The 24,084-nt window shown below is 41.7% G+C and overlaps 1 long non-coding RNA gene across 3 annotated transcripts in view; it reads left to right on the forward strand.

Annotated features, from left to right (window-relative positions):
- LOC125452866 (uncharacterized) overlaps positions 1-24,084 on the forward strand; it is a 129,097-nt gene that overhangs the window by 8,416 nt on the left and 96,597 nt on the right. For all 3 annotated transcript variants that reach the window (XR_009445696.1, XR_009445697.1, XR_007247620.2), the window contains exon 2: positions 10,836-10,977. This is a non-coding gene — a long non-coding RNA (uncharacterized LOC125452866). The remainder of the gene's footprint in view (positions 1-10,835; positions 10,978-24,084) is intronic.

Raw genomic sequence — 24,084 nt, forward strand, 5'->3', positions numbered from 1 at the left:
TAAACAGAAAGTTAAAAACAAAGAGAAGCTTACCTTGATTTGTCCCTGGTGTATAAGGTTAGAGGAGGTGGATAGGTGGGAGGCCCTACAAGTGTAGGGTCTCGAGTTTACACAACAATCACTTATATAGCTGAGGGATGAAAAAAAAGTCCCTCCCTTCCCAGAAACCTCTGTTTCGAGGTGCTGCTGGTGCAACCAGAAATGGAAGGCTCTGACGCTCGAGGTAAGCTTTTTAAAGATTTAAAATCTCTGACTCACCGACTTCCCGACAGGCCCCTGGTCCAAGCTCCCGCTCGTGCGGCTGCTGCAACCAGAAATGGAAGGCTCTGAATTGTCCAGTATTACCTGTTCTGTCGTAGACTGGCCTAGACTTTCCAAGGACATGTATCGGAAAGATTACAGCTCTCAGACCTATCAACTTATTATCAACAATGATACTGTTTAGCTCCGGAACATAGAAAACTGAAATTTCCTCCCTGCCCTGTATATTGTCTTGATGCTTGTTGACAACAGTTAGGTTCACAAAGATCTTTCTGATTTGGTTATCTTTCCATTGAATCTTTGGAATGCAACATGTTAGAACATAGAACATTACAGCACAGTACAGGCCCTTCGGCCCTCAATGTTGTGCCGACCTGTCATACCGATCTCAAGCCCATCTAACCTACACTATTCCATGTACATCCATATGCTTGTCCAATGACGACTTAAATGTACCTAAAGTTGGCGAATCTACTCCTGTTGCAGGCAAAGCGTTCCATTCCCTTACTACTTTCTGAGTAAAGAAACTACCTCTGACATCTGTCCTATATCTTTCACCCCTCAATTTAAAGCTATGCCCCCTCGTGCTCGCCGTCCCCATCCTAGGAAAAAGGCTCTCCCTATCCACCCTATCTAACCCTCTGATTATTTTATATGTTTCAATTAAGTCACCTCTCAACCTTCTTCTCTCTAATGAAAACAGCCTCAAGTCCCTCAGCCTTTCCTCGTAAGACCTTCCCTCCATACCAGGCAACATCCTAGTAAATCTCCTCTGCACCCTTTCCAAAGCTTCCACATCCTTCTTATAATGCGGTGACCAGAACTGTTGTGATGAAAACTCCTTACTAACTCCAGTCTTTTCTGGATCAGTTCTGACAGTGAAAACATCCAAATGCCTGAGGAATTTGACAAGAGGCAGTGAGAATATACATTTGTTGTTAAATATTAAGACATGCTTCCTATAGGCATTGCAGTACAGCTCACATTCTAGTGTCATGTTCTTTCTCAGTGCACTCATGGATTCAGACATCATTCATGTGACATACAAATCTATTCAGTCCTTATAGGTTTGCTCGACGTTATTCTCTGGAAGATTTCTGGTGCTCATGTGACATCAGAGTGTAATATGTTGAAATAAAACCTTCCAAATGGTGTAAGGAAGGTTGTGAGTAACTTAGACTCATAATTGAGCATTAGTTGCCAAAAATCACTATTTGTATGTAGCTTCATGAAGAGTAAAGTCTTCCCTAGTTTTGTTAAGTTATTCTCCACAGATCTTGCGGCCAACTGTCTTGTCCCGCTGTGTAACATCTATCCACTGTATTATAGATTTGTTGAGTTTTGGTACTGTGACCATGCTTGATGGCTAAATATTGGTTCTGGTGCAGTGAAATAACCCCTTCCTTCAACACAGATTCGTCTTCTCCTCAATTTTTGTCAGTATTGAATGTGGATCTTTTCTGGGTGAAGACAGACACATTGGCTTAATTTCAAGATGTAAAGTGCTGTGGTGTGCTGTCTTCAGCTTTTCTAGTCCTGTGAACATCTGTGGAAATTTCTCTCTGAATGTCATGGTTAAATTTCATCGCTTTCCAGTTCTGCTATTCTATAAATCATTATCAGCATTGCAGTCACTTCCACTGAGCACCTAGATCTTGCCAAGTAAAGCAATCGCGTCTTCTATTTCATTGATCTTGTTATCTTTGAGATCTTCTTTTTAATTTATTCTATACCAAATTCTTGTTGCTACACACGATTTTGAAGTGACCCTTCCTGTTGCAAGAATAGTATTTGACCTGCTTAGTGAGACAGTTTTCATGCCTGTGTTTCCTTCTCACCACACTGACTGGGGGAGTTGAAACATGTTCTTTCTGCCTTCCCTGTTATTTTTTAAGGCCACCTCTTTGTCTTTAAAATGAACAAACTTTACTGTGTTAGTGATAATGGGAACTGCAGATGCTGGAGTATACTTTACTGTGTTGGTAATTTTAGGGAAATGTTTCTCTCTGTCTCTCTGAATACTTTACATCTTGACCTAAGTTTGTCTGCTCAGTGGAAATGCCTTTGTTCATGTTGTCATACTCGACTGTAAGTCAGGTTTAATGTAAATCATTCAAAACTGAGTGCAGGCGATTCACCAAAGGTTCATTGAAAACTTAGACAATATTTATGCATTTGAATAATTCTTCTTTTTAGTTGCCATACTTACAGTTCTTTGAATATCCATACTGATCGTTGGTAAAAGTACAATTACTGGTACGCATTTAAAACTAACACCCCAATAAAAGCATAAAGAGCTTTTATTACTTCTTCAGGTGTAGCTTTTCCTGTTGCTGTCTGGTCTGATTTGAGATATCAATCTTTCCCAGCCGTCTACTTATCATGTAACTGTACCTGCATCCACTTCCTACTCTAGCAGCCCATAAAAAAGTTGCCCCTTATTTCCTTTCTAAATATTTCTCCTCTCACCTTAAAAATATGCCGCCTAGTTTAGAATTCGCCCATTAAGGGAAAAGACCTTTGCTATTCACCTTATCTATGCCCTTCGTGATTTTGTAAACCTCTATTTATGCCACCCCTCAACTTCCTACATTCCAATGAAAATATCCAATATCCAGCCTATTTTTATAACCCAAACCCTTCTGTCCTGGCAACACCCTGGTAAATCTTTTCTGAACCTTCTCCAATTTAAAAATATTCTTCCTATAACAAGGTGACCGGAACAGCACACAGTATTCCAGAAGAGGCCTGATCGATGACCTGTACGACCTCAGCATAATGTCCCAACTCTTATACTCAGAGGCCCGAGCAATGAAGGCAAGTGTGCTAAATGCCTTCTTCATCATCCTATCTACCTGTGACACAAATTTAAAAGAATTATGCACCTGAACCCTCAAGTTTCTGTATGTTCAACAACATTTCTTAATTCCTGCCCATGTTTGTTTTAATACAAGAGGAATTAAATTTAACATGAGTTGATTGAATATTGTTCACCAAACGTATTAGATGTAGAGAAAGGTTATGTGTAATTAGGTCATAGATCAACCATGAACCATCAACATTGAATGACAGAACAGACAGAAGGAAGAAGGAGGCTTATGTAAGATGTCGGAAAAGAGGAACTGAAAAGGCTCTAGAGATTAGATTCCCTAGAGTGTGGAAACAACCCTTTGGCCCAACAAGTCCACACCACCCCTTGAAGCACCCCACCCAGACCCATCCCCCTATAACCCACACACCCCTGAACACTATGGACAATTTAGCATGGCCAATCCACCTAACCTGCACATCTTTGGACTGTGGGAGGAAACTGGAGCACCCAGAGGAAACCCACGCAGACACGGGGAGAATGTGCAAACTCCACACAGACAGTTGCCCGAGGTGGGAATCGAACCAGGGTCCCTGGAGCTGTGAGGCTGCAGTGCTAACCACTGAGCCAACGTACTGCCTAATACAAGTTAGGAGGGATACAAGTTAGCCAGGAAGTAGCTGAAGAAAGGGCTTAGGAGACCTATAAGGGGGCAAGAGAAAACCTTGGCAGATAGGATCAAGGAAAACTCCAAGGTTTTTTACACGTATGTGCCGAACAAGAGAATGACCAGAGAAAGGGTAGGGCCGATCAAGGATTGTAAAGGGAATTTGTGCACAGAGCATAAAGAGATAGGAGAGGTCCTTAATGAATACTTTTCTTCAGTATTCACAACTGAGAGGGACCTAGTTGTAGAGGAGGACATGGTGAAACAGGCAGATAAGCTAGAGGAGGTTGATGTTAGTAAAGAAGATGTGCTGGGAATTCTGAGGATGTTGAAGATGGATAAGTCCCCCGGGTCTGATGGAATTTATCCAAGGATATTATGGGAAGCGAGGAACGAGATTGCAGGGCCCTTGGCGATGATCTTTTCGCCCTCACTGTCCACGGGTATAGTTCCAGAAGATTGGAAAGAGGCAAACATCATTCCCTTATTCAAAAAAGGGAACAGGGATAACCCCAGAAATTACAGGCCAGTTAGTCTTATGTCAGAAGTGGGCAAATCATTGGAAAGGGCTCTGAGAGACAGGATTTATGATCACTTGAGAAAGCATAGTTTGATTCGTGATAGTGAGCATCAATTTGTGAGGAGTAGATCATGCCTCACAAATCTTATTGAATTCTTTGAAGAGATGACCAAACACGTGGATGAAGGTGAAGCAGTAGATGTGGTCTACGTGGATTTAAGTAAGGCATTTGATAACGTTCCCCATGGTAGGCTCAAGCAGAAGGTAAGGAGACATGGGATTGGGGGAAATGTGGCAGATTGGATCCAGAATTGGCTGACCCTGAGAAGACAAAGGGTGGTAGTGGATGGAAAATATTCAGTGTGGTACTCAGCTACAAGTAGTGTACCACAAGGATCTGTTCTGGGTCCTCTTCTATTTGTGAGCTTTGTAAATGATTTGGATGAAGGATTGGAAGGGTGGATTAGCAAGTTCTCAGACGATACAAAGGTGACTCGCATTGTGGACAGTGCGGAGATCTGTTCTAGGTTACAAAGCAACATTGATAGAATGTAGAGCTGGGCTGAGAAGTGACAGATGGAGTTTAACCCTGAAAAATGTGAGCTGATTCATTTTGGAAGAACAAGCTTGAAAGCAGAATACAGGATTAACGGAAAGATTCTTGGCACTGTGGAGGAGCAGAGGGATCTTGGGGTTCATGTTCACAGTTCCCTGAGAGATGCCCAGGTAGATAGAGTTGTTAAGAAGGTGTATGGTGTGTTAGCTTTCATTGATAGAGGGATTGAGTTCAAGAGCCATGAAGTTATGTTCCAGCAATACAAATGCTTGGTTCGACCTCATCTGAAGCATTGCGCCCAGTTCTGGTCACCTCATTACAGGATAGAAGTGAAAGTGTTAGAAAAGGTGCAGAGGAGATTTACCAGGATGTTGCCTGGAATGGAGGGAAGGTCTTATGAGGAAAGATTGAGAGAGCTAGGGCTTTTCTCTTTAGAACGACAAATATGAGAGGTGACTTGATAGAGGTGTACAAAATGATAAGAGGTATAGATAGAGTGGACAGCCAGAGACTTTTTCCTAGAGTAGAGGTAGCTTTTATGAGGGGACATAGTTCTAAAGTGAAAGGAGGTAGATATTGGGGAGATGTCAGAGGTAGGTGCTTTACTCATGAGAGTGGTCGGGGTGTGGAATGCATTACCAGAGAGGGTGATGGAGTTGGCCTCATTAGGGGCATTTAAGTGACTTTTAGATAGGCATATGGATGATAGTATAAGGTGGGGTGGACGTTAGATAGATCTTTGGATTAGAGTAAAAGTTCGGCACAACATCGTGGGCCGAAGGGCCTGTACTGTGCTGTACTGTTCTATGTTCTATGTTCTAAGGACGTCCTTTTTTTCCTCTCAGATGGCTGTACAATTGTTGTACAACTGCACAGGAAATTTATGCTTTAGAAACCAGTGGAGGAGGGGCCACTGATTATTTTTACAATGCAGATTTTTAATTCTCTGTTAGGAAAGGGAGTCAAAAGTAGGATAGGTGGCAATATAGAATTCAAAACACAAACAGCTGAGCCATGATCTTAATTAATGGTGAAGCAGACTCACAAGGATGAAAACATAACAAAGTGTGGGGCTGGATGAACACAGCAGGCCACGCAGCATCTTAGGAGCACAAAAGCTCCTTTTGACCCCTTTTTTGATGAAGGGTCTCGGCCCAAAACATCGGGTTTTTTGCTCCTAAGATGCTGCTTGGCCTGCTTCATCCAGCCCCACAATTTGTTATCTTGGATTCTCCAGCATCTGCAGTTCCCATCATCTCTGATCAAAAGGATAAAAAGTTCTGCTCCTCATTTGTACCATAGTACATAATAGGTTGGGGAGCAAAATTATTTACTTCCTGTCCTCCGCAAACAGCAATGAGATAATGATCAGATAAGCTACTTTAGTGGTCGATAAATATTGATCAGGATTAGCCAGCTGTGTTTTTTTTTCCCTGTTATTCATTCATAGGATGGAGCATTGCTGACTAGGCAGCATTTATTGCCCATCCCTAATTGCCCAGAGGGCTGTTGAGTCAAACACATTGCTGGGGTCTGGAATCAAATGTAGGCCAGACCAGGTAAAGATGGTGGTTTCCTTCCCTAAACAAATTTAGTGAACCAGATGGGTTTTTTCCAAAAATCGATCCACAGTCATCATTGGACTCTTAATTCCAGATATTTATTGAATTCACATTCCACCAGCTGCCATGACAGGATTTGTACCCAGGTGCCAGAACATTACCCAGGACTCTAGATTATCGGTCCTGTGATAATACCACTAGGCCATTGCCTCATTGCCTATGTGACAAACTCTTCTTTGAAGCAGTGTAACAGAATATTTTATATCACGTCAGAGGACAGAAAGGACTTCATCTTAAAATCTCATCCAGAAGCCAAAACTTTTAATCAGGCAATAAACTGGAGGGGAGGTGTTTTCAATAAAATCAAGGCAGAAATTGATTCCTATTGGCATTGGGTGTCTACCTACACCTCATAGAACATAACAGTTCACGAAGGCTACTCACCATCAACTTTTCAAGGGTATCTAGGAATGTAGGATTGAGTAAAAATCTCCATCTAAAATACTGGACAAGACCCTCAACTTTTCTAACATTTAAAATACTAGATAAAATCCTGGGTGTGGGCTGCAAACACACAACAGGGCCAGAATGATTTTCTGTCTAGGACAATTATTCAGCCTGGAGTTCCAATATACACCTCCACTCTAAGAGAACAATCTACCAAACCTAACACTATAGACCAGAACTAACTTTTACACCTTGGGCCACACAGCACATACAGCATGGGGCCTACAGAGATATCAAACATTCAACTTAAATCAAAATCCATTTACAGACACACTAGATGTTCAACTTCAATCAGAATCCTTTCACACATACACTTAACTATTGGGAAACCAATTAACTTCAAAAAGGAGGGCCAGTAACCCAGTGGCAAGCACAGATTTGGTGCGAAGATAATGGGCTCACAATCACTATATTTGCAGATCCTGACCCCATCTAAGGCAGCTATCTCCAGAGTGATCACCATAGCTATCCCAGGAGGAGTCTCACGTAGCTATCCCAGATGGGTGTAGGAATCTGGTTTGCACTCAGGAATTTGCTGATCTTATGGGGTTTGAGTCACCCCAGATCCGTGATTCTAGACACTGGACTTATTTAGGGAATGTGAAATGAAGAAGGCAGTCGACAGGTGTTTTTAGGACAAAAGAATCTCTGTGTTTATTTAAATACAAGAAAGGTATGTATAATACAAGAAAATAAAGGTAAATGCAACACACAGTGAAATTAACACTATCAATTATACAGAGGACAGTAATCAAATTAACTTAAATTAAATGCAGGTTAAACACTATTAGAAGCTAAACAGCAGTTTTAATCACAGAAAATTTAATCAGCCTTCCAACCCTTGGGGTCCCATGCACTGTCTCTGCCCATATTCTCCTCCCTGCCAAGCTAGGTCAGAAACTTTGGGGTCTGAGGAGTTTCAGCTCACCACTGAGGAAAGCACTGTTTTAAAGCACAGCTGGCCATTGAGGTTCTTGCTGTCGGTTCTCTTGGTTCAGAGCAGGTCAATGTCTGGAAGTGTTTGTTCAGATACTGCTTTGCTGGCTGCTCCACCACTGCAGCCCGTCCTGCCCCATTCCCCTCCCGACCCCGTCCCCATCCCCGTCCCTCCCTCTCTTGGATATCCTTTGTTGCAATTGCGCTCTTGGTTTGGCTTCCTGATTCAACTTCTGTTTTTGGCCTCAGTGATTCTTGGTTCCAAACCTGCTTGTTGGGGCTGGAAGCTTGTGGTGAAGCTGTTTGTGCAGAATCTTGTTGTCGAAAAAGCTTTCTCCTCATGTCAGGTCAGCACCAGCAGTTATACAGACTGTTTGTATTGTTACCTCCCCTCAAATCTACGTTGTCCATTGTGTTTCTGGTGTTTCTTTCTGAAGTCAATTGGCTTCCGGATAGTTAACAATGTGTGTGAAGGGATTTTGATTGAAATCGAATGTACGGCATCTGTACAGGTTCCATACTGCCTTTGCTGTGTAGCCTGAGATGTAAATTTGGCTGATTGTTCTCTAACTTGAACTTCAGGCTGAACAGTAGTCTCAGACTGAAATCATTTTGGCTCTGTGTTTGTTGCTGCCTGATGTGGAGGTACCAGTGTTGGACTGGAGTGGACAAGGTCAAAAATCACACAACATCAGGTTATAGTCCAACAGGTTTATTCGAAGACACAGGCTTTTGGAATTTCGTTGCTTCTTCAGGTGACACCAAAAACTTGTGTCTTCAAATAAACCAGTTGGACTAGAACATAGTATTGTGTTATTTTTGACCTTGTTGCAGCCTGCTGTCAGGATTTTGTCCAGTGTTTTAGATGTTAGAAAACTCCAGTGTCTTGTCTACTGTTAGACGATAGGGATTTTGCGCAATCTGACAATGGCTCCTGGGCGCTAAACAGAGTGTTCCAAAGGCAGCGATCCCTAAGAGCTATTCCAAGAAGTACCAACACAGTCCTGTTCTGAACCAGGGAGCCAACAGCAACCAACCACAACGAGCAGACCTAAGAGCCAACAATCCAAAATCCACCAACACAACCACAAGGCCTCAGACACATCCTGAGGTAGAAAGCTGGGCCCACAAAACCACCAGAAAGTAAGGAAAGCCAAGTATTTACCCAATAAACCTACTGCACATCTTACTGCATCAGCGAAGTCAACCCAGAGTGAAGGCCTACGCTGTCCAAAGTCTTCATCCAGGTACTGGAAACGGTAAACTGGAGCAGCCAGCTGTATTTCAAAATTGCGTTTTCCTCAGTAGTGAAGGAACTCATGAACATAGAACATAGAACATAGAACAGTACAGCACAGAACAGGCCCTTCAGCCCACAATGTTGTGCCGACCATTGATCCTCATGGATGCACCCTCAAATTTCTGTGACCATATGCATGTCCAGCAGTCTCTTAAATGACCCCAATGACCTTGCTTCCACAACTGCTGCTGGCAACGCATTCCATGCTCTCACAACTCTCTGCGTAAAGAACCTGCCTCTGACATCCCCTCTATACTTTCCACCAACCAGCTTAAAACTATGACCCCTCGTGCTAGCCATTTCTGCCCTGGGAAATAGTCTCTGGCTATCGACTCTATCTATGCCTCTCATTATCTTGTATACCTCAATTAGGTCCCCTCTCCTCCTCCTTTTCTCCAATGAAAAGAGACCGAGCTCAGTCAACCTCTCTTCATAAGATAAGCCCTCCAGTCCAGGCAGCATCCTGGTAAACCTCCTCTGAACCCTCTCCAAAGCATCCACATCTTTCCTATAATAGGGCGCCCAGAACTGGACGCAGTATTCCAAGTGCGGTCTAACCAAAGTTTTATAGAGCTGCAACAAGATCTCACGACTCTTAAACTCAATGCCCCTGTTAATGAAAGCCAAAACACCATATGCTTTCTTAACAACCCTGTCCACTTGGGTGGCCATTTTAAGGGATCTATGTATCTGCACACCAAGATCCCTCTGTTCCTCCACGCTGCCAAGAATCCTATCCTTAATCCTGTACTCAGTTTTCAAATTCGACCTTCCAAAATGCATCACCTCGCATTTATCCAGGTTGAACTCCATCTGCCACCTCTCAGCCCATCTCTGCATCCTGTCAATGTCCCGCTGCAGCCTACAACAGCCCTCTACACTGTCAACGACACCTCCGACCTTTGTGTCGTCTGCAAACTTGCTGACCCATCCTTCAATTCCCTCGTCCAAGTCATTAATAAAAATTACAAACAGTAGAGGCCCAAGGACAGAGCCCTGTGGAACCCCATGAGATCCCAGAGTTTCTGACCAAGCTAGCAGGAAGAGGAAGGCATGTGTTGACAGTGCATGCGACCCCAAGCATAGGAAGGCTGATTAAACTTTCTGTGATTAAAACTGTTGTTTAGGTTGTAATGGTGTTTAATCTGTGTTTAATTTAATGGCCTATTTAATTATTGTTGTTATACAATTGATAGTGTTAATTTCACTGTTTATTGCATTTAACTTTATTTCTTCTATTGTACTATCTTTACTGCCTATTGCCTTCTTCATATCACATTCCTTAAGTTAAGTCCGATGTCCAGGACCAGGGGTCTAAGGGTGATTCTGACAACCTAAAACCAGCAAATTACTGAGTGCAAATCAGAACCTAATAGGTGTTAGTAATAACTGCTGGTCCAACATGCAATGTTCAGATCCCATGAACAAAGTGAAAATAAATAGAAAATCTAAGGGTAGAACAAAGCCGGATTACATTTAATGCAAGAGGGAAACAGATATATGTCCAGAGTCAAATCAAATCTATTTAAGTACAGTTTTGATTATAATATATAGAACATTACAGCACAGTACAGGCCCTTCGGCCCTCGATGAAGATTTTCTTTATGCAAAGAGTGAACGACATTTTGAATGGAATTCTGAGCAGTGTGGTGGAAACTTGAATGCTGGAATAAGCTTGAGTTACTGAATAATGGTTCCATCTTCTATATCTCCTTAGGTGGATGCCTATGGACCTAATGGAGCACATCTGGCAGGATTTCCAGAGATTACTGGAAGGGATGGACGTGGGACTGTGAGAAGTGAAAGAAGAGCATGAATTTCATTATTAGAATTTATCTGTGCAGCATCAGTCGGGCAAGGTGAGATTGTCTCACAGTTAATGCACAGCTCAATTTTGCCACAGGAATTAATGCAATCTCTTGCCCTGCCCCGACTTTTAAAAAATATTCAGTTCAGTTATTCAAAATATTTACCTGTTCACTGCTTTTCAAAAAAGCAAATTGCATTTTAATTTAGATAACAAAGTGTGAAGCTGGATGAACACAGCAGGCCAAGCAGCATCTCAGGACCACAAAAGCTGACGTTTCAGGCCTAGATCCTCTGATGAAGGGTCTAGGCTCGAAACGTCAGCTTTTGTGCTCCTGAGATGCTGCTTGGCCTGCTGTGTTCATCCAGCTTCACACTTTGTTATCTTGGATTCTCCAGCATCAGCAGTTCCCATTATCTCTGATTGCATTTTGTTTTGATGGGCAGGAATAATAATGAGGGAAGTTGCCAGCAGGTGTTCACTTCTCAGTCCTGTTTAATTATGTATTTGCCTCCTCCATAAATCTGCTCCCAACTTCCCATCGCAATTACTTCTTGAATAAAACATAAAACAAAGAACTGTGCATGCTGGAATCTGAGAAAGAAACAGAAAGTGCTAGAGAAACTCGGCCGATCTGGCAACATCTGTGGAGAGAGAAACAGAGTTAACTTTTCAAATCCAGTGACCCTTGCAGCAGAGCATTCAGAATGAAGGGTCATTGGATTCAAAACTTCAACTCTGTTTCTTTCTCTGCAGATGATTCTGCTGAGAATCTGCTGAGTTTTTCCAGTACTCACAGTTTTGTTTCGCATTTACTCCTCTACCTGCAGCAAATGTTTTACATTGAAAGATTCGTGATGATGTTTCTATTGCAAATTTGTTAGAAAATAATTTACAGTTCAGTTTCAGAAAATTATACTAGCACTATATCATGCTATGTTAAATGAATTAATTATAATGGAAATTTATAATGTATACTATGGCTATGAAAGGTTTATTTTGTCCTCATATTTTTTATGAAAAAAGATTGAGACATAGATACCGAGCAGTCTGCTTCAAAGCCCGTAAAGCAACTAGCTTGCGAGGCCTTGGCCTTTTTTTTATAAATTCAGATCAAGAAAGGCAGCCTGAATGGCCAAGTTCCCACAAAACCAGGATTTTTAGTTTTAGGGTTTCAAGAGCAGTTGCTGGGGTCTAAAAAGCTGTTTTTGGAGGCCACAGTGTATCTCTCCTGGCTACTCTGTCTCGCAGAGTTTTCGATTGATGTTTTTGCCTCCTTGACTGGAGAATTATATATGAAACATCTATTTTACTGAATTTGCCTTTGCCAAGAGTGTGTTTATAGGATGTTATTATGTTGGAACAGTTACTGATTACTAGTTAAATAATCTATCATTCTGTCAAGTTTACCAATAAAGTTATTATTCCAATTTCTTCTTTCTTTTGTTGTATTTTAACCGCAGTGTGTGAATGAAGGGTGTTTTTGCTTTAAGAATGGTATTGGATGCAGTGAGTACAACAGTTGTTGAAATTTATATTTTTCAGACATAGGAAGATAAACCTGTGGACCTTCTTAAAGTCAGTAAATAAGATTAGACCTGGTTCTGTGACTAATAATGATCTGCTTTTACCATTTTTTTTACTGTACTTGTAGCTACATGACATTTAATTTAGTGAGCATTGTAATCCATCATGATCAAAAAGGTTGATGTGCTAGGAGAACTTTTACATGTGACTTAGTTGAAAGCATTGAAATCACTTTGGACAAAGTGATAACACTTTAACTACCTTTTTTCAGTACAAGAGACTTTCTGTGTCACTTTCTAATTTCCTGCAGAGTTTAAATAACGGGTGGGAAAACACAACAGCACTTCATCGGAGGCTACACTGATGATGTTACCCAGCATGGTAGTGAAACATCTGTGGAACAACAGACCAGCTCCTTTAGTATCTCTGCCATCTCCTGTGGTTCCACATATAGAATGGCCTTGCTGATCTTTCTCTGTTTACTCTTTTGTCCTTAATGTATTCGTAGAATCCCTTTGAATGCTCCTTAACCCAATTTGGGCTAACTCATATCCCCTTTTTACCCTCCTGATTTCCCTCTTAAGTACACTCCTGTTGCCTTTAGATTAGATTATATTCCCTACAGTGTGGAAACAGGCCCTTCAGCCCAACAAATCCATACCGCCCCTTGAAGCATCCCACCCAGACCCATCCCCTTATATCCCACACACCCCTGGACACTACGGGCAATTTAGCATGGCCAATCCACCTAGCCTGCACATTTTGGACTGTGGGAGGAAATCGGAGCACCCGGAGGAAACCCACACAGACACAGGGAGAATGTGCAAACTCCGCACAGACAGTTACCCGAGGCTGGAATTAAACCCAGGTCCCTGGCACTCTGAGGCTGCAGTGCTAACCACTGAGCCACCGTGCCACCCCATATTTCTTTTAATGTAAGGAGTATAACAGGGAAGGCAGATAAGTTTATAGCCTGGATTAATACATATAATTATGTATAACTATGTAGGGTGGAGGGGTCAGTTACTAGGGCATACAGGTTCAAGGTGCAGGGGGTGGAGTTTAAAAGAAATATGCGAGGCAGGCTTTTCACACAAAGGTGGCTGAGTGCCTGGAACGTGCCAGAGGAGGTGGTGAAAGCAAACACAACAGCAGCATTCAAGACAAATACATGAATAAGAAGGGAATAGAGGGATATGGATCCTGTAAGTAAAGACAGTTTCAGTATGGATGGGCACAATAGGTGTAGGATTGGAGGGCTGAAGGGCCTGTTCCTGTGCTATTTTGTTCTTCTTTGAACAAACTATCAGAGTCCCAAGGTTTAAATATTTAAGGCATGGAAGGGAGGGATACAAAAGGGAGTTGCATTATTGATTAAGGAGAATATCAGGGCTTTATGAGAGAGGACATCTTGGTGGTCTCATCCAGGAATGCTATATGGGTGGAACTCAGGAATAAGAAAAGTACAGTCACTTTGATGGGGTTATATTGTAGGCTACCAAATAGCCAATGGGAAATAGAGATAGATATAGGCAGATTATGGAAAGATGTAAAGTCAATAGCATTATTGTAGAAGGTAATTTTAACTTTCCCAACATTAAGTGGGACTCTCTTATTGCCAAGGGCATAGATGGGGTAGAATTTGTAAGGTACATCTAGAAGGGTTTCTTGAAATAATATGTGGATAGTGCAACAAGGGAACAGGCCATACCAGACCTTTATTGAGGAAGGGCTGGACCAGGTGATTAAAGTTTCAATAGGGTAGTATTTTGGGTGATCGTAAGTCTGTACGTTTTAAGGTAGTAAGGATAAGACCATCCCTTGTGTAAGAGTGCTAAATTGGGGAAATGCTAATTACAACAGTATTAGGCAGGAACTGGAGAAATTTTTGGTTGGGAAATTATTGGAGAAGATTTCTAGGAACAGGATTGACTTACATTTAGAAAGGAATGGCTTATTAGGGATGGTCAGCGGTGGACGTCTTGTCTCCACAAACTTGATTGAGATTTTTAGGAAGAGATGAAGATGATTGATGAGGGTAGGACAATGGATGTTGCCTTCATGGACTTTACTAAAGCATTTGACAAGATCAAAAATGTTTTCGAGAATTCCATATGACCTGGAATAGACCATACTGCTGTGCCCTCCTTGCTGAAGGATAGACATACTTTCATTTAATGTTTCAGCGAAGGTCCATAGCTTGGGTTTTGGCTGGCGTTGTTGGTTGGGTCGCTGAGCCGACTGGTTTTTGTGCAAACTTTTTGTCTCTCTTCCAGCTGACATCTTCAGTGCTGTCTAGCCTCCATTGAAGCGCTATTGTTCTGTCCTGCTCTGAATTTATATGGTCCAGTCTGTCAAGGTGGGTAGTTCTGTTTCTAGTTTTAGGTCTACAAAATCATGAGGGGTGTAGACAGGGTGGATAGCAAAAAGCTTTTTCCCAGAGTGGGGTCTCAATTACTAGGGGTCATGAATTCAAAGTGAGAGGAGGAACGTTTAAGGGAGATATGCATGGAAAGTTCTTTACACAGAGGGTGGTGGGCACCTGGAACGCGTTGCCAGCAGAGGTGGTAGACGCAGACACGTTAGCGTCTTTTAAGATATATTTGGACAGGTACATGGATGGGCAGGGAGCAAATGGACACAGACCGTTAGAAAATAGTTGACAGGTTAGACAGTGGATCTTGATCGGCGCAGGCTTAGAGAGCCCAAGGGCCTGTTCCTGTGCTGTAGGTTTCTTTGTTTCTTTGTTTGTTTCTTTGTAGTTTTGCACTAAGTGGTATGTAGTTTGGGTCTATTTCAACATGTTCATTTATTGCACTGGTCATTGAAAACCACCTTTCATTGGAAGGTTTATTCGACTTTTTCCTCAGATAACAGCATTGTTGTATGAGAAGAGTTTGATAGTCAAGGGTTATATTCCCAGGGGTTTAGACCAATCAAAGATGTCCCAATTGAAATAATTATTTTTTGAATGGGTTTGACTGATAGGCTGTTTGCCATTGGCTGTGAAGCCTAGGAGCAGGAGTAGGCCATTTAACCTTTCAAGACTGCTTCACTTTTCGTGATGATCATCCAACTTAGTACCCTGTTCCTGTTTTCTCCCTATTTCTATTAATCCCTTCAGCCCTAAAAATCTATTAATAAATCCTTCCTGAAAATGTTTTTTTTTACCTCAACCACATTCCATGAGAGAACATATCATATGCTCATCACTCCCTAGGTGAAGAAGTTTTTCCTCATTTCTGTCCTAAATGACCTACCCTGTATCCTTAGACTGTGACCTGAGGACTGTGATCATCAGGAACAACCTTCCTGAATTTACCTTAACTAATTCTTTTAGAATTTCTTCTAGGTTTTTTACTATAATTCTCTATCTAAGGGAATTGTGGATGATCAGTAATTGTGTGTGTTCAAGAGGGTGATCATTAGACTTTGTGATATGAAGGAGAATAAAAGAATGCAGGAATAGTGCAGAAAGGCAGAAGATCAGCTGTGATCTTACTGAATGCCATAATGGGATTGAATGACCTACACCAACTGTTTTTGCTTATGTTCTTATGATCTTCTACAAAAACAACCTGGAACAGGAGATGCACTTTAGAACAGACAACATGAAAGTTGCTTAAGTCATAACAGGAATATTAAATCCATCTATTGTTTTTCCAAAACCATTATGATAATTTTGATGGAAGAGAAGGACAGGCGTGAGAGTATCCTCTTCCAAGCAGGTAGCGAGACATTATGCTGTCACGCTGCTTGGCAGCTGTGGGCGCAGGTGGTGGAAATAGTCGTTAGTTCTAGAAGGATCGTATATACCGACCTGCATCTAATGTAGGAAGAATGATTTGAGCATGTCTATTACGAGGAAAGGCTGAGGGACATGAGGCTGAATTCTTTAGAGAGAAGAAGGTTAAGAGGTGACCTAATACAAGATGATCACAAGGTTAGATAGGGTGGATAGTGAGAGCCTTTTTCCTCGAATGGAGATGGCAAACACGAGGGGGCGTAGGTTTAAATTGAGGGGTGATAGATATAGGACAGATGTCCGAGATAGGTTCTTTACTCAGAGAATAGTAAGGGGGTGGAATGCCCTGCCTGCAACAGTAGTAGACTCACTAAGTTTAAGGGCATTTAAATGGTCATTGGATAAGCATATGGATAATAATGGAATAGTGTAGGTTAGATGGGCTTCAGATTAGTTTCACAGGTCGGTGCAACATCGAGGGCCGTAGGGCCTGTATTGCACTGTAGTGTTCTATGTTCTGTGTTCTATATATGTGGCAGACCAATTGAACAAATACTTTGGATCCCTCTTCACCAAAGAGGACAGGAATAACCTCCCGGAAATGGTAAGAGACAAAGGGTCAAGCATGAAATAGGAACTAAAGGAAACCCTTATTAGTCAAAAAATGGTATTGGGGAAATTGATAGGATTAAAACCCAATATGTCCCTAGGGCCTAATGTTCTGCATCCTGAAATGGCCCTAGAATTAGTGGATGTATTGGTAGTCATTTTCCAGCATTCTATAGATTAGTTCAAATAGATTAGAGAGTAGCTAGTGTAACTCCACGTTTTTAAAAAAAGGAGGGAGAAAGAAAACAAGGAGGTTTTTGTAGGTAATTGTAACTGGTGAGCCTGACGCCAGTGGTGAACCTGCTGGAGAAGATACTGAGGGATAGGATCTATTTGCATTTCAAATAAAATGGGCTTATTAATGATAGGCAGCGTGGTTTTGTGCAGGGAAGGTCATTTCTTACCAACTTGATAGAATTCTTTGAGGAAGTGGCAAAGTTGATATATGAGGGAAGGGCTATGGATGTCACATATATGGACTTCAGTAGGGCGTTTGATAAGGTACCCCATGGTAGGCTGATGGAGAAAGTGAACTCGCATGGGGTCCAGGGTGTACTAGCTAGATGGATAGAAAACTGGCTGGGCAACAGGAGACAGAGTCATAGTGAAAGTGAGTTTCTCAAAGTGGAGAACTGTGACCATTGGTGTTCCACAGGGATCCATGTTGGGACAACTGTTGTTTGTGATATACATAAATGATCAGGAGAAATGTATAGATGGTTTGATTAGCAAGTTTTCAGATGACACTAAGATTGGTGGAGTAGCAGATAGTGAAGGGGACTGGCAGAGAATGCAGCAGAACACAGATAGATTGGAGAGTTGGGCAGATAAATGGCAGATGGAATTCAATCCAGGCAAATGTGAGGTGAGGCATTTTGGAAGATCCAATTCACGAGCGAACAGTGTGGTAAAACGAAAAGCCCTGGGGAAAATTGATGCACAGAGACATCTGGGTATTTAGGTCCATTGTACCCTGAAGATGGCAACACAGATTCAAAAGAGTGGTCAGGAAGGCATATACGGCATGCTTTCATTCATCGGATGTAATATTGAGTACAAGAGTTGGCTGGTCATGTTGCAGTTGTATAGAACTTTGGTTTGACCACACTTCGAATACTGCGTACAGTTCTGGTTGCCACATTACCAAAAGGATGTGGATGCTTGAAGAGGGTACAGAGGAGGTTCACCAGCATGTTGCCTGGTATGGAGGGCTGTAGCTATGAAGAGAGCTTGAGTAGGTTAGGATTATTTACATGAGAAAGACAGAGGTTGAGGGGGGAACCTGATTGAGGTTTACAATATCATGAAAAGTATAGACAGCATGGATAGCAAGAAGCTTTTTCCCCAGAGTGGGGGACTCAATTACTAGTGATCATGATCTCATGGTGAGAGGGGAAAAGTTTAAGGCAGATATGCGTGGAAAGTTCTTTATGCAGATGGTGGTGGGTGCCTGAAACGCGTTGCCAGCAGAGCTGGCAGAGGCAGACATGACAGCGTCATTTAAGATGTATCAAGACAGATACATGATTGGGCAGGGAGTAAAGGGATGCAGATCCTTGGAAAATAGGTGACAGGTTTAGATAGAGGATCTGGATCGATGGGCCGAAGGGCCTGTACCTGTGCTGTAATTTTCTTTGTTTTTTGCAATCACTGAGCGTTTGAAAAGCAGTGACAGGATCATTAAAGGATCATTGGATTCATTAAAGAGAAATCATGCTTGACAAATCTGGAATGTTTGAGGATATGACACATAGAGTGAACGAAGATGAATCAATGGAAGTTGTGTATCTCAACTTACAAAAAACTTTTGACAATGTCTTGCACTAGAGATCAGTAAGCAAAATTAAAGCTCATGGTATCAGAGGTAATGTATTGATATGGATAGAGAACTGGCTGGCAGACAGGAAGCAGAGAGTTGGAATAAACGGATTCTTTTCAGAGTGGCAGGCAGTGATGAGTGGGATACCACAGAATTTAGTGCCGGGACCCCAGCAGTTCACAATATACATTAATGATTTGGCTGGAAGAATTGAATGCAATATCTCCAAATCTGCGGACATCAGTAAGCTGGTTGGCAGTGTGTGCTGTGAGAAGGTGAAGAAGTGGCTGGAGGATGACTTGGACAGATTTGCTAAGTGGTTAATACTTGGCAAATGCAATATAATGTAGATAAATGTGGAAGTTGTCCACTTTGTGGCACATACAGGAAGGAAGATTATTATCTGAATGTGGCAGCTTAGGAAAAGGTGAGGTGCAACAAGACTTGGGTGTCATGGTGGAATAGTTGCTGAAGTTTGGCATGCAGGTACAGCAAGCTGCGAGGAACACAATGCATGCGAGCTTTCTTAGCAAGAGGATTTCAGTATAGGAGTAGGGATGTCTTGCTGCAGTTATACAGGGCCTTGGTGAGGCTACACCTTGAGTATTGTATGCAGTTTTGGTCTCCTAGCCTGAGGAAGGACAAATTTGCTATTTAGGGAGTCCAGTGAAGGTTCCGTGACGGCAGTACTGACATATGAATATAGATTGGATCGACTGTGCATGTACTGACTGGAATTTAGAAGGAAGGGGGGGAACCTCATAAAAACATATAAAATCCTGATTGAACTGGACAGGCTTAGATGTGGGAAGAGTGTTCCCATTGTTGGGGAAGTCCAGAACTAGGGGGCATAGTCCAAAAATAAGGGGTAATCCATTCAAGCCTGAGATGTGAAAGAGTTTCTTCACTTAGAGAGTTGTAAACCCATGGAATTCCCTATCACAGAAAGCTGTTGTGGCAAGTTTGTTAGATATATTCAGGAGGGTGCAGCATGTAGCCCTTGAGGCTAAAGGGATCAAGAGCTATTGAGAGAAAGTGGGAATAGGATACTGAAATTGCATGATCAGCTTGATCATATTGAATGGTGATGCAGGCTCGAAGAGTCGAATGGCTGACTCCTGCACCTATTTTCTATGTTTTTATAGCCTTTAAATATCGATCTCTGTGTACTGCTTGGATATTTCGTCTACATTATTCTAAAACTGGAAGCCCTTTCAGATTTAATGGTGTATATTAGTAGCAATCTCGATAGATCTGTTGTGCAGTAATGAGGTTATGTCCTTATTGCACTTCAGCATTATTTTTATCAATGACAAAATACAGTATGTTCTAAAAGTGCTAAAATATCAGTGACTGTAATTTTACACAATTGAGCTAATAATGATACCTTGACAGAAGCTACATTTTTCTTTTGAGAGACCTATGATATATATCAGTGGGTATTCAATAGGCCATTGGATTGCATTAACTTGAATTAAACTGGTCTGTGATTTTTCTGATGCCAGATATATTTTTCTCCAGATTCCTCGGGCTCATTTTGTTACAGAAATCGTTCAAAGCCAAATTAAAATATGATTTCTCTTGAAGACACATGGACACTCATGAATTTTATGCCTTGCTTTCTAGTTCTCCTAAAATTAGAATGTGGTAGACATTTTTGACTTGGTTGCAGCTACTATTGACCCCTTCAACTGAATGCACATAATAAATCAAAGTTCTGTTGGCCCTTCTGCCAATCACATTGCTTAAAAAATAAATTGTAGTGTAGTTTTACAAATGCACCCTAATCATAAGGAGCATTGGCCATAGGTTGATCATCTTTGGAATATTCCATTGTGCTACCAGCATTCTTTTAAATTAAGATTAACAAATTGGAAATTATGGAAAGAAAACCTGCAAGCTTCAGCCATAGGGTGGCTTTGAGCACTATCAATGGAAACTCAAAACATAGAATCCCTACTGTACAGAAGTAGGTCATTTGGCCCCTCCAAAGAGTACCCCAACCAGACCCACTCCCTCATTTATCCCTGAAACCTTGCATTTCGCATGACCAATCGACCAAATCTGCACATCTTTAGACTGTGGGAGAAAACTAGACCATACCCACGCAGGAATAGGGAGAAAGGGCAGACTCCAGTCACCCAAGGGTGAGGGTCAAACTCAGATCCCTAGCGCTGCGATGCAGCATTGCTACCACTGAGCCAGCATGCCACATTATATCATGGATCTATATCGAGTTAACCGTCAGCGGCTGAATCAGAGCCCCTGTAACTCCAATTCAGTTATGGGTGGCACGGTGGTTCAGTGGTTAGCACTGCGGCCTCACAGCGCCAGGGACCCGGGTTCGATTTCAGCCTCAGGCGACTGTCTGTGTGGTGTTTGCACATTCTCCCCGTGTCTGCGTGGGTTTCCTCCGGGCACTCTGGTTTCCTCCCACAGTCCAAAGATGTGCAGGCTAGGTGGATTGGCCATGCTAAATTGCCCGTAGTGTTCAGGGGTGTGTGGGTTATAGGGGGATGGGTCTGCGTGGGATATATCAAGGGGCGGTGCAGACTTGTTGGGCTGAAGGGCCTATTTCCACACTAAAGGTAATGTAATGTAATCATGAAATTTCCAACATGTCCACTGAAAGACCATAACAATTCCTTCAAATATTTTTGTACTCTGAGCAACTGCTAGGCACAAATTATTGAGACACTAGTTTATGTTGCTGCTAGACCTATTTTTATGTCACTTGATACACAAAAACAGGCTTTGGTACGTTTGTATTATAAACATGGTGTCATTTCATTTTATGTGTTTTTAAGTGTGGAATATCATTGAAAAAAATCATTTTAAAATCTAAGGACTGTGAAAGAAATTGGTGCATTTCTGAAAAAAATGTTATTGAACCTCATTGTGTCTGATGTTTACACTACTGCTTTCTTCAAGTTGTGAAAGAAGTTGTTTGCTGATAGAACAGCGCAGAGTGAGATTTGGCCAGCAAACAGTAACTGAATGGTATGTTCAGTTGTGACCAGTTGTGGATGCGAAAGATCATCTGCCTGATGACAACTATCTGATTTCCTCCTTGGCAGGTTAACACGTTAACAAGTTAACTGATGATGGTGTGAATGATTCAATGGGAAGCCTTCAGACTGCTGGAAGTGTTAGGTTCATTTTCGGAGACCCTCACGGACTTGATGCAATAACAAGACACAATCCTTTATTACACAACAAGTACAAGCTGTGGAGAATCTCTGTACTCAACCTGGCACAGAGTGCAGAGCCTCGTAAGCAATTCTCCCCGAGCGGCGGACAGTCCCCGCTTTTTATACCTTATACCTTTTATACATAATATTGTGTGTAGTTTTGGTTTCCAAATTTGAGGAAGGACATTCTTGCTATTGAGAGAGTGCAGCGTAGGTGCACGAGGTCAATTCCCGGAATGGCGGGACTATCATATGTTGAAAGATTGGAGCGACTGGGCTTGTATACACTTGAGTTTAGAAGGATGAGAGGGGATCTGATTGAGACGTATAAGACTATTAAGGATTGGATACTCTGGAGGCAGGAAACATGTTTCCGCTGATGGATGAGTTCAGAACCATAGGACACAGTTTAAAAATAAGGGGTAGGCCATTTAGAACAGAGTTGAGGAGAAACTTCTTCATCCAGAGAGTGGTGGATATATGGAATGCTCTGCCCCAGAAGACAGTGGAGGCCAACTCTCTGGATACTTTCAAGAAAGAGATGGATAGAGCTCTTAAAGATAGTGGAATCAAGGGTTATGGGGATAAGGCAGGAACAGGATACTGATTGTGGATGATCAGCCATGATCATAATGAATGGTGGTGCTGGCTCGAAGGGCCGAATGGGCTACTCCTGCTCCTATTGTCTATTATCTGTTCAAGTGCATACTACATAAAGCAATTTTACATCTCACAATGTTAAGATACATGAAACCATTACTACAACAGACAAAGACATGATACAAAACAACTATTACATGAAAAACATAAAGAGACCAGGATATGGCATCGACCGTTCGCAAAGTGACTGCTAATGACAGGAGGCGATTTCAAGTTGCTGAAGTGGCATAATGTAATTTCAAGCTGCCAAAGTGTCTGGCTTGAACAAAACTCAGTGCCCTGGCCCCTTTGTCAGAAACAGAAGTTACACACTTCAGAAGTCTCACATCTTTACAAGTGCTCTTCATTTAACCTTATTTGAGACAGTTTCCACATACCCCCGTGCAGGAAGATAAAGATTTGCACAGTTTAACCCTAATTCTATTCAGGCATGAAGCTTAAGGCAGTGTCTGCCTACCTATGTGTTGGCAGATAAAGGACATTAATTTACAGAAATATAGAAATCAATGGGATGTTATCCCAATAATATCTCAGAAGGGCAAGTTGATATGTCTTTCTCTTCTGCAGATAAAATACCAGAAGAGAGCCAATTTTATATCCACTCTCTCCATGTTTACACCGTCAAAATCCCTCAACATCTTGTATTTTTTTTACATAACCTCTTAATCTCCTGAACTCCAATAGATATTTTTCCTCATAACACAACCTACCCTTTCCAGTTATCAGTTGAGTAAACCTTCTCTGAACTGCTTTCAATGAATTTACATCCGTGCTAACATGAATGAATTGGTGAACAGTACCCCAGACTACTTGCTGTATTTGTATAATAACCTTCTGTAATCCATGCACAAGGACACCCAGGTCCCTCTGCATCTCAGAACTCTGCAATCTCTCATCATTAGATAATTTTTTTTTAGTCTTCCTGCCAAAAAGGCCGATTTCGTACCTTCCCACATTTACAGTATTAGTCATCTCTTTGCTCTCTTACTTAACCTATCTGTATGTCTTTGCAGCCACCTTATGTCTTTTTTCAGAACTTTTACCCATCTTTGTGTTGTCAGCAACCTTGGCAACCTACTCTTTGGTCTAAGCCAGGTACAAATCTCTGTGGCATATCACTCCTGACATTTTGCCTACTTGAAAAAGATTTATGCCATTTTTCTGCTTTCTTTTAGCCAGCCAATCCTTGATCCCTGCCAATACACCAATATCCCTGACAGTATGGGCTCGTATTTCCTGCAATAACCTTTGATGTTTCATCGTATCAAATGCCTTCATGAAATTAAAGTATAACATATCCATTGGTTCTGCTTTATTGCAAGCTGTGTTGCCTCCTCAAAGCACACTAATAGATTGATCAATCACGATTTCCCTTTTACAAAATCTCCAGGTCCCTGCTATAACTTCTTTAATAATATTTTTCTTTTGATAGATGTTAAGCTAACTGGTTGTAGCTTCTTGCTTTCTGCCTCCTTCCCTCTTTTTGTATAAATGTGCATACATGTGAACATTTGTATATTATGTGCATTATTGTTATATTCTAATGGGGCCATCTGGGGAATTTTGGATAAGTAAAACCAATGCGAGGGGACCACTGCTGGGAAGGTG

This window comes from Stegostoma tigrinum, chromosome 4 (assembly GCF_030684315.1).
Source record: "Stegostoma tigrinum isolate sSteTig4 chromosome 4, sSteTig4.hap1, whole genome shotgun sequence".
Taxonomy (NCBI): Eukaryota; Metazoa; Chordata; class Chondrichthyes; order Orectolobiformes; family Stegostomatidae; genus Stegostoma; species Stegostoma tigrinum.